We start from the raw sequence: 12347 nt of genomic DNA, 5'->3' as shown, positions 1-12347 counted from the left end.
CCTGCCACCCAGTGTGATCAAGCATGGAGCCCCTGTTATTTCACAGTGGGTGAATATTTCCTGGACGTTGTACACGTAGGTTGCTGACAACATATAAAACTACGGTATTTTTACTGGATTTATCAACAATAAATATTTATATTGTAGCGGCTCCTTATTGTTAGTCTTTTGGTGACTATCAGAATCATCAGCATGCATGAGATACTTTCATTTACTATTATAAAGTCTGCTCAAGCAGACCAGTGAGCTGCACATTAGGGAACTGAAAATATCAAAATATACAGATAAAAGCCTACAGAGATTATAGTTGCTACCAGTAGTTTTGACTGCTATATTCAGAGAAAATAAGACAAAATACTATTAAAAGTTCAAGTAAGTGTAAAAGTTGCAATAAAAGTCACATAAAGAAAAGAATGTGATATGTGACACAGTTTTATTCCCTCAGACATGCAGTACTTTTGGTACTAATTATGTGTGATTAATGCCCCACAGTTTACTTCACATGTGTGAGATCCTCAGGTGGTGTAATATCTTTGATCCGTGGCCCTTTTTGTCCACATGTCAAAGCGTCTTTGCCAAATTGTTCCCAATGTGTTGTCTTAAATTGTCAATGAAAAAATGCATTCACAACCTCGGCATTTCACAGTGAATTACAAAATGTTATTGAACAAGTATTAAGCAACTGAAAAATGTTTAATTAATTTTTATATGTAATTAAAAAATTTAAATGAATTTCATTGCAAAAGAACAAGCATTAGAGATGCAGGAAACTAGGGAAGAGAATAAACAGCTCCTTAAATTTGCATTTTTCAAAAAAACCCTCTGTAGCTATATTTGTTGTAACTTCACTATAATTAACCTCAGACTGAGTAATGAAGTTATGATCTCTCACTCCACTCAATATCTGTCTGGACTTTCAACAGATTATAAAGTCAAAGATGCATTTTATCAGCTGTTGTATTCACTGAATCCATCGTTTCCCTAAAGCCTTCTCTGAAAAAATGATTTCATTGTCCTCTAATCCATTATATGGAGCTGCGATGTCAGCTGAGCTGTAAATGACTCAAAACACAGCTGCTGGGGAATGGAAAACGGGGAGCCAAATTCAACTCAAGCAAAATGGAAAAAGGTGGAGTCGAAAAACTGTTAAAACTATCTGACAGATTCGATACGCTCTGCAATGTGGAACAGAATTATTAATTTGGGAACTGGGCCTGTTAAATCTATCATTCCATTATTCTAACAGGAATCCAAAGGACATTTGCAGCCTCCAGTTCAGCAGCCAGTTAGCCCGATCTGTTGTTTTAGCAGTTAAAAGCTGGTTTATCTTCCGTTTTAAGACGTGGAAGTGTTACCATACCATACTGCCTGCGTTCAGTTGGAAACTTTGCAGTGCCACCCAATGGACGCTCGCTTCAGAGTAAATCCTGTGTGTGGGATTACAGCATATCATGATCGCCTCTTTACACACACCTTTGCACCATTGACAACAAATGATCACAGTTTTTAATCTTTACAATAACAACAGCCGCCATATATTTTAATATGAGCCTGCATTCTGGACCTTTTTACACCTCAGCGTTAGGTGAGTTCAGTCTTCTCTCATTTTCCTCTATTTTCTGCCTCTTCTTCTTCATTATTATCATCATATAATATATAAAGGATTATATATATATAAAGGAGCAGCCCAGTCTCATTAGATGTTTTTTTTCCTTCTAAATAAAGCAGTTGTATGGATGAATCGAAGACTCTTAGAGGACTATTCATCCATAAAATCATGGAAATTAACTTAAAAAAATAGTGAAATTAATAAAAAATAAAAGAATAGAGAAGGGTCTTGCAGGATTTAATCCCAGATATGTGTAAATCCCATATTTTCTTACCATATATTTGTTATCAGCATTGTATATAGGTATATGGAAAACAACTGGAGTCTAATTCCTCAAATATGTCAACATACTAAGAAAATAAAGTTTTCTTCGTTTTTTTTTTTTTTGGCGGGGTGGGGGGTTATGCTGCTACAGAGTATTATAAAACATGTCATCATTCTATTTAAAAGTATTTTTTGTTGGCATTGGGGTGTTTTTTTCTGGATAGCAGACGGTGTAGATAGATATGGAAAAATTATCCCTGGCAGGAATCAAACCAGGGACACTGCAGTTTCACAGTATCCATCTTGACCACTACGCCATGTGGATACCTTTTTGCCAACAACGTTTAATAAAATCTGAAAAATGAACAGAAAATTTAATTCCATGCTGATAGAGAAAGCAATAAATCTCATGAAAGCCTGTCTGTAAAACTCTTCAAAACCTTTGCCAGCCTATAAGGCCAAACTCCTCCAGGCAGCGTGGGCCTGATAGTGTTCACCTTCGGTCTAGACTTCAAAAAAGCCCGGAGCATCTCGCCTGTGTGTGTTGTGGTTCAGGCTGCGAGGTTGTGGGGTCTCACGGCAATGCCAGCGGGAATCACAAGGGGCACAGGAGCCTTGGAGGTCCTGGTTTTACAGCGCAGCAGTTCACCACGTACACACCGGCCCCGCTCTGCCACGACTGGAGTTTGTCACTTGCAGATTTATATTCCTCTCTATTAAACCTCCTTTACAAGCCCACCGAGAATCCTGGAGCTGTAGAGGAGGAGAGAGAGAGGGAAACGCATAAGGAGAGGCACAGAATGAAAGGATAAAGCAAGTAAGACACCAGGAACAAAGCCGGTTTTAATGACTGTGAGAAAGCAGGGAAAGTGTACTAATGTTAAGTCTGAGCCTTAGAGATCCATTTAGTGCCACTTTAATCAGTGTGGAAGCAAATCACTGATGTTTTTTAAAAAAAACTATAAAGCTGAGACATATTGATACAGTATCACCTTTAAAAGAGGCCTGAATATCAGCATTATAATTAGAACTGCAACTAACAATTATTTTCATTGATTAATCTTCTGATTATTTTTTCAATTAATTGTTTTGGTTTATAAAATATAAAAAACAGTGAAAAACGCACGTCACAATTTTCACCAGACCAAAGTGATGATGGTCATCAAATGACTTTTTTTGCCTGGCCAACAATGCAGAACTCAGACATTCAATTTAATATGATGTAAAACGAGGAAAGGCAGCAAATTCCCAAATTTGAGAACCTGACACCATCAAATGTTTGGCATGTTTGCTAAAAAATGACTTCAAACGATTAATCGATTATAAAAACAGTTGCCGATAAATTTTCTGCCGATCAATTAATCGACTAATTGTTGCAGTTCTATTTACAATGTTTAAGTTTTCTACTCAAAACAAGTCAACTAAACTGTCTAAAATCCTTTTAGACTTACTTGTTCCAAATTAAATTGTGCCCAAAATTTAGGGTATATCAGAAGCCATTTTTATGTTTGTTTTATAAAAATATAAATATTCTTCAACAACATTTACTAGCACTAAATTAAATAAGCTCTAAAAACACCTTCAGAAGCTTCAGAAATAGTATTTATCAAAATACATATATTTAGGAATACTTCTGTGAATGACTGTAGCTTATTTTTCAGTTTTTCCCCTTCAAACTGAAACCTCTGCATGTTTTCAACTGTGGCTACAGTCTGTTACTAACTTGTAGATGTGTGGGTTGACCCGTGATGGTGAGACGATCTTGTTCTCCTGCTTATGATGTCAGAGGTCACATGCATGAAACTCTGTGTAGATTGATGACTACAACTGTGTGTACGCACAAAGCTAGAAATAGGCAAACATATTCTTTTCATCAGATTTATAAAGCTGTGCATACACATGGTCCTGTTTTATAAATCTCAGTCATTGTTTAAATCGGTGCATATGCACAAGCCTTATTTCAACCCCACAATTAGTCATAAATGGATGAAGACACACTCTGAACCAACTGTTTTTATATCACTTCACCCCTATACCATCTTTACACCTGTCAATGAAACAAACAGGAAATAAAAAGTGCTGTTTTACCGATTGTGTTGCGCCGGCAATGTTCTCCAACAGCCAGAAAAGTCATTACGCTGTGCAGCTCTTTATACGGTCCATGTCATTAATTCATCACATGGACCTGTAAACCATCGTCGGCAGTGATATCTCAGAAATGTAATCAATGATTAGTTTGTAGTGCTCAAATCTAAACCGACATTACAAGGTGTGTCACAACAAGGATAAAATAAAAAATAATATTAACATCAAAATAAAACATTGACTCCTATGTAAATTAAAAGAATGATAAAATTAATCACACAAAAGTAATTAATCAATGTTACCTTAATAAATGCGCCTTGATTTGCATTTTACAAATCTCTCTGTAAACTCAAAAACAAAATCACACAATCAGTGCAGCGACTTTTCAACCTAAACAAACAAGTTTTACTAAAAGACCCTTTTGCAGTACAACAGAAGTCATAAAGACGTCTGATACTCACACACAGTTAATAGTTTCATCCCCTGAACCCTCCTACAGTAAAGGAAGTAGCTTTCATGGGAGTCTGACTTTGTGGACTTGTTGAATGTCAAGAGTTCTGATATCCAAATGAAGTTTTATTTATGTTGTCGTCTGTGGTAGGATGAACCCAGAAGTATCCGCATCCACATAAAATCACCGTGGGAGCTTTCACAATCCTGTTTTCCATCCTGTCCAGTCTTTTCTCAGTGGTCGTATACATCATTATACAGTGGAGAAAAGGCTTCTTTCTTCCAAAGCAGAACTGAATGCTCTCGTTTGGATTACTAGATTCATAGTTTGGCTCCTGTTTAGGCTTTAAATAGAAACAAATAAGTGTTTATATTGTGTATAGATATTTAATATGAATGTTTTTTGATTCACACTACGGTAGCAGTATGTCTAGCTCTTAGGTCTAACTACAAAATGTAGTTTAGTTAGTATGTCAAGGAAAATGCTCAAAGACTGATCTGCTTTTCACACACAAAACATTTAAGTTAACATTAAAAAAATGTTTAAAGTCTGGAAGATGAGGACAAAAGCATTTATCAGGATAAACGTAAAGCTTGTAGCTTTTTTTCTTTTCTGTCCTCTGCTATTCGGAGCAGACTGTATGTCAAATCTTGCACATAAACACATGTTACCTGACATTATGTAGATGTTTATATTGTGTTATGAATGATTTTTCTCTTATGGCTTTCTGTTAGCAGGAAATGTCTTTTTATATTTTTGATGTAGTACGTAGCAGTGTCTTATAGTCCCGTGTGGTACAGTCAAAAGTTTGGACACACTTTCTCATTCAAGGGAATGGGAATGTGTGTCCAAACTTTTGAGTGGAAAAAAAACCTAAATAAATGACTAACCAGTAAACCACTAAAATAAATACCTACATTTTCAACTATAAAATATATCAAAAATCATGTGGACACTACAGTAGAATGTTAGGCTTGTGCTTCAGGTTTCCTACAAGCCAAAATTTGACCTTCTTGTTTAAAATTGTGAATTTTTCAAAGATAACTTATTCCAACTCCTCACAGAACCCAAAGGAGCAAATATCCATGTTAGTATTAAGCTAAATCTGCAACTTATTAGTTGCTTAAACAATTAGTCGACTGACAGAAAATTAATCTGCAACTATTCTGATAGATGATTGTCATAGTTATTTTTCAAGAAGAAAAAGCCAAATATTCACTGGTTCCAGCTTCTTGAATTTGAGGATTTTATGCTTTTCTTTATCATATATGATAGTAAAATGAATATCTTTTGGTTTTGAACTGTTAGTTGTGAACTATTACGAGCAATTTGAATACATGACTTTTTGCTGTTTGAAATTATAATGAGTATTTTTCATTATTTTGTGGCATTTTAAAGACAAGTTAGTTGCACTCCTATATGAAACCCCAGCAAACAGAAGGTGCTGTATTATAGTATCAGTGCAGTCCTATCTTTGTGCACAAGAGGGCGTTGTCTTCCTTTCTAACCTAAATCATCACTGCAAAGCATTCAGTCTCAGGCCTGTTGTTGCCTTCTCTGTGCAGGAGATTAATGAGAGTTGTATATATTCACAAGTCACATAGGCAGTGTGAGGAGAGAAAGAGGTGGATCTGAGCTGCATGCATATGGACAAGAGGCATATTGAACATATGGAGGGGAGGTGTCTCACCTTCCTTTTCCTCCTTTACTGCTTTCACTCCTTTTCCCTCTGTCCTTCCTCCCTCTTGAAGCCAGCCACCTGCATTATGACAAAAATCTGCATCCGTGTCCAAAGGGCAGACGAGCTGAGAGTGAGAGCTGCAACTTCAGCGAGACGGAATTTGGTTTTTATCAGGCTGTAAAACAGCATCAAAAACAGGCAGGTTTGTGTATGAACAGCAGGGGAGAAATGTTTCACTGTCATCTGAGTCACATCGGACACATTTCCCCAAAATTCCTGCAGCCTCTCGGCCTTCACTCCTGTCGCGATCTGACACTGCTCGCTGAATCATGGTGTCTAAAGATAGATGCTCATTTGCAGCAACAGCATGGGTCAAGCAGTGCCAGATAAAGGTGAATCAAAAGTCACTCAGAGAAGTAAAAAGTTCAACACAGTGTTTTGCAAAGCAAAAGAGGCAGGCATATGGCTGTCTTTGTCCTCCCACCTCAACCCTCCTGAGATATGGTGTTTGTCAGAGTAATAAAGCTGTCCCATAACCCCATAACCTCTGCAATATTCATGATCCAACCCCGGGCCCGAGCACAAAGTTTGTGCCTCACAAGACAGCTTGATAAGTGTAAGACCTGAGTCTGTTCCCAGGCTCAACCATAACAAGCACATTGTCTACCTGGGTTACCATGGGACGAGCTAGACCAGACTCCCAACAACCCATGCCGGCTTGTGAAAACACACTCCTCATTGGTTCAGCGCTGGCGCTCATGAAGAGCTATCCTGCTCTGTTTACTGATGTCACAGGCTGGACGGAGCCCATAATAGGCAATGGCTCATCTCAACATTACAACCTGTTTATAAACGAGGTGAAAAATGACACTTTTATTGCCCGTCGCTGCAGCATCCCTCTGTCCTGCCTTGCCCCGGCCTGCCCCGGCCTATCCTACCTTGTCCTGTCATATCAGTGGAGCTTTTCTGGGAGGAGAGACAAGACAGAGAGAGAAACACACACACACACACACACACACACACAACAGAGAGAAAGGGAGAGGAAAGGGGGCTATCTGGACAGTGACAGCTTTAACGCAGTATCTCATAAACATGCATTAATCAGAGCAGAGGGCTGGCATAACTGCTGTAGCATATAAATCAAGACAGAGAGAGGAAGAGACAGGAGGACTGGTGATTCACACTCTGTGAACTGGTCAAGTTGTGTCTTCTCCAAAGTCATCCAGTGTGGTTGTGACAACTCAAGCTGAACGCATTACCACAGCAACAACAAGCATCAAGCTGCAGTATCGTTGGTTTCGGTCATATTGAGTTAACTGTGTTAATAACTTTGATCTACAGTATGGACATCAGGAAAACTCTGTAAAAGATATTTTTACTAGTCTGCCTTAAAACGGTACTGACATATGTATGTACACTGACAGAGTTATCAGTCGCTGTAATTGTTGCTCCTTTCCATTAGGCCGTAAGGATATCCTTTCCTGACATGATCCCAACATAAATGTAATGTAATTTAGGAAGATATCGTCATGATTTGAACTCATGACTCATATCGTCATGAAGCCTCATATTAGTTTAATCTGAGCTTTAGGATACATTTTTGCACAGAAAGAGGACTTTAAAGTAGAGTCTGCTTAGAGTATAAAACCTTGCTCTTATAATAAAATACTTATATGGCCTGATACTTTCTCTTTATTTATTTATTTATACATCTGGATCCCCATTAAATTCCACAATGTGATTGCTAGTCTTCCTTGGGTCCACCATAAAGTAAATTACAATAAATCTTATAATAAAATTAAAGTCTGATTTAGATAACAACATCAATAAGTGTTTTCAATAAACACCAAAACAAATTTTTACAACCAAAGAAAGGTCATTACAGAAATATTTGTGCAAAAAACACACACCTATGTAGAATCCATTAGAAAAGTTTGTTTTTATTCAATGTAATATTCGCAGGCAGCTGATTCCAGGCAGAAGAAGATCTATATAAAAGTCTTCATCATACAGTTTGATTTTGGATTATGCTGTGATAGTGTCTGGTTATAGTGAGAAAACTGTGAGAAATCATTTTCAGATGACGGCTATCTGCACTTCCACTGCCAGTTTAGAGTCTAAAATATTTTCTTGGCACTAATATTTGGCATTCAGTGTTTGTAGAGAAATGCTTGAACTTTTATACATAGTGATAAAAGATTTGCAACATAATCTGTACCCAAAACACATATTACCCTGAAAATAATTCATAACACAGAAAAATTCATTCTAAAATACATTTCGTTACATAATGTCATTATATTTTAGTAATAACATTTTTTTTTTTTGGTCTCACAAAGCCTGACAGTTGCACCTCTGTGGGCTCAGTTTCTGCAGTGCAGTTCTTGCTTGCTGAGGACTCTTTATTCTTGCTTCAGAATAAAATCAGATACAGCTGTTTTTTCTGCTAACTGGAGTGTTTGTACAGTGGTTGATATTTATGCCTATTTTCTAACCATAAATATCTTCTATGTTACGGTATAAAAACTACTCAATACATCAAGGAGATACAGGAATTATCATAAGAAAATGACTAGAACTGGAGTGCAAGATTGTCACATACCAGCTGTGATCTAATCAAATTAGTAGAAAGTCTGTGTGTTTCAAACAGCAGCTGTCAGACTATCAAACTACTTCAGTCTTCAAAGGAATCAGTCATCTGAGCCCATATGGGTGTTTGCGTGAAGTTACATTTCTACCGGTAGAACCGAGAGGCTGGGATCAGTCATGTGTTACCCTGTTCTTCCTGGAAATATTTTTGGAAATTTAAAATTAATTTAAATTAAATTTAAATTAAATTTTCAATTCAAAAAATATCACCTACATACATCCATGGTGCAATAAAATTCTGTGGTAATAGATTCCTTTTCTGTCCACAAGAGTGCAGCAGTCTCCTCCTTCATTTCTTTACAGTATGAGTGTGGCTGCAGGGAGTATCAGCGGCCCCACTGAGAGGCTCTGTTATGTTATCACAGTCTGTGCTATTTATAAAAGTCCTGATTCAGCTCCACTGAAGTTTCCATTCAGGAAAAAAATGAGAACCTAAAGGAACAAAGCGCGCTCAAAGTCACTCTTAAAGTAGGTACACACAAACACACTGAGTGTGGGTGAGCGAGTGAGTTTGCTCCCAAAAAGCTACAAGCTACTGACGCTGTTTTATGCTCTGCTGCCATCTCTGCTTATTTTATTGTTTTAACAAGACCAGCATTACAATTTTATTAGTTTGTAAGTGGGCTTTTCTTACCATGTGTTGGATGTCCCTGGATCTTTCTAGCTTCATATGATCTGCATTTTATTCGCTCTGGGTTGTCTTTTATTCACCAGAGCTGCTATATGTTAGCTGGTTAGCTGTCTCCAGGCTAAAAACATTAGCTCTCTGAGCTAAGGGCTTGAGGAACCCACACAGTTGTGGTGTGACCACTTGAGGGACCCAGTGGACAACAATGAAGTCCACTGCAGAGATTAGTCATTAAATCTTACTATTAAGTCTGAACTTTCATCCGTTGAAATCCTCATCAATGACCTCCAGTGACAGTCTAAGCTCCAGAAGTGGCTAGTTGCTTTGGAGGCACCCGGCCCAGTCTCGGCTCACGAGGATGCCTTCTCTTGGGCTTGGGCTTGGGATGAGGATGCTCTGCCACTCTCAAACTCTTTTAAACCGCTGCCCAAGTTAACGCTAGCTGATAATGCAATTTGCACCTGAACTCGGAGCTTTGCCACAGGTCAAGAAACACTTCAAGTCGTCACTCTCTGACCCACTTGCCCATATCTCTGGAGGGCAAGCACCCATGGTTGCAAGCCCCTGCCACCAAACCGTCTGCCCACAATGCAGGCCATGTCTTCGCTGCTGCCTCCACTGATGTGAAACCTGCACCTGGTGTGAACACACCGGCGGTCAGCAGTATGGATGGTGTCACGGTCAATACAGCCCCCCACTTCGGTCCAGCCAGTCTCTCCATCTACAGTGGTGGCCATGTAGATGGAGAGCATGAGGTCCTCCTGGTTAGTGATTCCATAATGCAATTTGTTGAAGTCCCAAATGGAATTACCTACTGTCTACAAGGTGCGAAAATCTTGGACATCATTGAACTTGTCCCCGCTCTCATTGACTGCCACCTGACTTATTATTGTGCACCTCGGCATGAATGACACTGGGCTCCGACAGTCTGTTAAACTACAGCAGGGCTTTGAGACACTGGCAGAAACAATTGAGAGTCTTGGAGAAATATGCATTTTTTCTGGACCCATTCCTACACTGAGGAAATCCAGTGAGAATATTAGCCGCATTTTCAGCATGCATCATTGGCTTCTCAATTTCTGTGTTGCCACTGGTCTTGGTTTTACCAAACCACTTTGACTATTTCCAGACTAGGGAGGATCTCTACAAGCGGGATAATCTCTATTTTAACCACAAAGGAACAATACTGTTAAACACAAACATCACTTAGAGTTTGCAAGCCCCCTGACCAGTAGGGAGGGAGTCATGGTTTCAATGTGTACCATACGCCGAACACTAAACCAAGAAGGGCTTATGGTCGAAGACCAAGGAGGACCCCGCTGCTTAAAAAAAGACATAAAAAGGAACAACTGATCTTTGCCAAAGAGTACTTGAACAAACCACAATCCTTCTGGGCAAATTTTCTGTGGACAGATAAAACCAAAATAGACCTTTTTGGCAATGCATACCAGTGATTTGTTTATAGACAACGAAATGATGCTTATAAGGAAAAAAACACCTACAGTTAAGCATGGTGGACAATCCATAATTGGAATCATAAAATCAGAGGATTACCAAGGGATTGCTACCCAGTGTAATAAAATTAGGTTTGGGTCAAAGATCATGGGTTCTCCAGCACAATAAAGACTCAGGACTAGGCATGGGATGATATGAAAATTTCATGTCAAGATTATCCTGGCCAAAATAATTACAATTCATGGTATTATTCTGATAATCATCAAAATATACTTAAAACTTTTTAAATGGTACTAAAACATACTGGAATCACTTTACCTTACATTTTTTTAAGAAACAAATATTTTTTATTGCATCACAGATAGGAAACACATCTTTCTTTAGTGAACATCCTTTTTAGTGAAAAACAAACAACGACTTGAAAAATGTGGGCTCCCCGTTGTAGCAATTCAAAATAAGTCAGGGAATCAATATATGACTGTACGTTAGCAAGCTAGACAGCTTTTCCAAGTCACTCATGTGAGGATATTCATGATTATCACAATTCACAATTATTCCAATAATGGAAATTCACTACAATCAACTTATCGTGTTTTTTATCCCAAAACACAATAAAAGCTTTTATCCTCTCACATCCAAAGCACACATCCAAAAGCACTCAAGAATTGTTGAAAAGAAAAAAAAATTACAGTTCTAAACTGGCCAGCAATGAATCCTGATCTCAGTCCCATTGAAAATTTTGGAGAGAGCTGAAATCCTCCTTTGAGGAAAGGAATGCTGCAAACATTCAAGAGTATGAACAAATTGCAAAGGAAGAGTGGGAGAAAATATCAGCTGACAGGTGCAAGAAGCTTATAGATGGCTACAAGAAACATTTGGAGACAGTCATCATTGCCAAAGGGTGTGCAACCAAATATTAAGGAAGGGTTCCTTTATTACTGTCCAGGTCATATTTTCTATTTCTTCTTTGAAATGAGTACAAATTGAAAAATAACATGTTTTTGTTGATTTACTTTGGACATCCTATTAAAACATTCTGATGATACAACCTTGGTACATTTCTATTTATTTCTGAAGTAGAGGTTATACCAAAAAATCAGTGGTTCCTAATTATGGTGACCAGAAAAGTACTTATTTACAATGTTAGATTACTTCTTACAGACTTCTTTCCTATACATGGATGATCATGAAGAAATCTACCATTGAATCATGATGTAATGGCTGCCGAAGATATGCTGCTTTGATCAAATCTACAGTGCCCAGCTGTTTTAGGAAATTATTTAGCTTCTTTTAGAAATGAAAGTATCAAAATAAAATACAAAATACATCATTGTTCCATGCACTCCTGAAAGACACATGGTGCGTTTTCTGATCTGACGCCCCTATCAGCAGTAATTGGCAAGACAATATCATTTGTCTGTGCTTTCCAAAATCATTACAAATGACTGCTGAAAAGTAAATAGATTTTATGATATGACAACGCTATGGTTGAGGTTTATTTAGGTGTAGGCTCGTGGTTGGTTTA

At 38.0% G+C, this 12347-nt stretch overlaps 1 long non-coding RNA gene across 1 annotated transcript; it reads right to left on the bottom strand.

Annotated features, from left to right (window-relative positions):
- Nucleotides 1-428: 428 nt before the first annotated feature.
- Nucleotides 429-12033, bottom strand: LOC122999310. The gene is made up of 3 exons (XR_006407683.1): nt 9374-12033; nt 6100-6265; nt 429-2626 (listed from the first exon to the last, which is right to left on the bottom strand). It is a non-coding gene; the product is annotated as an uncharacterized LOC122999310 (long non-coding RNA).
- Between the last annotated feature and the right edge of the window lie 314 nt (nt 12034-12347).

The sequence above is a fragment of the Thunnus albacares genome, chromosome 16 (assembly GCF_914725855.1).
Source record: "Thunnus albacares chromosome 16, fThuAlb1.1, whole genome shotgun sequence".
In the NCBI taxonomy this organism is placed as follows: Eukaryota; Metazoa; Chordata; class Actinopteri; order Scombriformes; family Scombridae; genus Thunnus; species Thunnus albacares.
This window is presented reverse-complemented; position numbering and strand designations above follow the sequence as displayed.